Source organism: Arachis ipaensis, chromosome B08, assembly GCF_000816755.2.
Source record: "Arachis ipaensis cultivar K30076 chromosome B08, Araip1.1, whole genome shotgun sequence".
Lineage (NCBI taxonomy): Eukaryota > Viridiplantae > Streptophyta > Magnoliopsida > Fabales > Fabaceae > Arachis > Arachis ipaensis.
In genome coordinates, this window is record NC_029792.2 from 127,599,164 (window position 1) to 127,599,544 (window position 381).

A 381-nucleotide genomic window follows, 5' to 3' on the forward strand; every position below is an offset into this window, starting at 1 on the left:
GACCTCACATATCCAAATTAACTGAGATAAAATTTTATAATTTTTTTAACAATAAACACTACTTATCTTAAATAATTGATACATTTAATTCTAGATTGATTGTCTATATAAATAATTTTAGTAAAAAATATTTAAATATTTTTTGTATAAATGTTCAAAAAATCTAAAAGTACGATTTAATTCAACTAAAATAATTGGCGTTGAATTTACCTAAATTTTAATATCTTTTAAATTGTTGAGTCAATAATTAATTTTGTAGTTTATGATGATAAACATAATTAATTATTTCCTATTATAACTAATCATTATAATGAGTATTATAAAAATCAATCAAAATGATATCAAGTCAAGTTAGAAAAAAAATATGCACAATCAAAACAA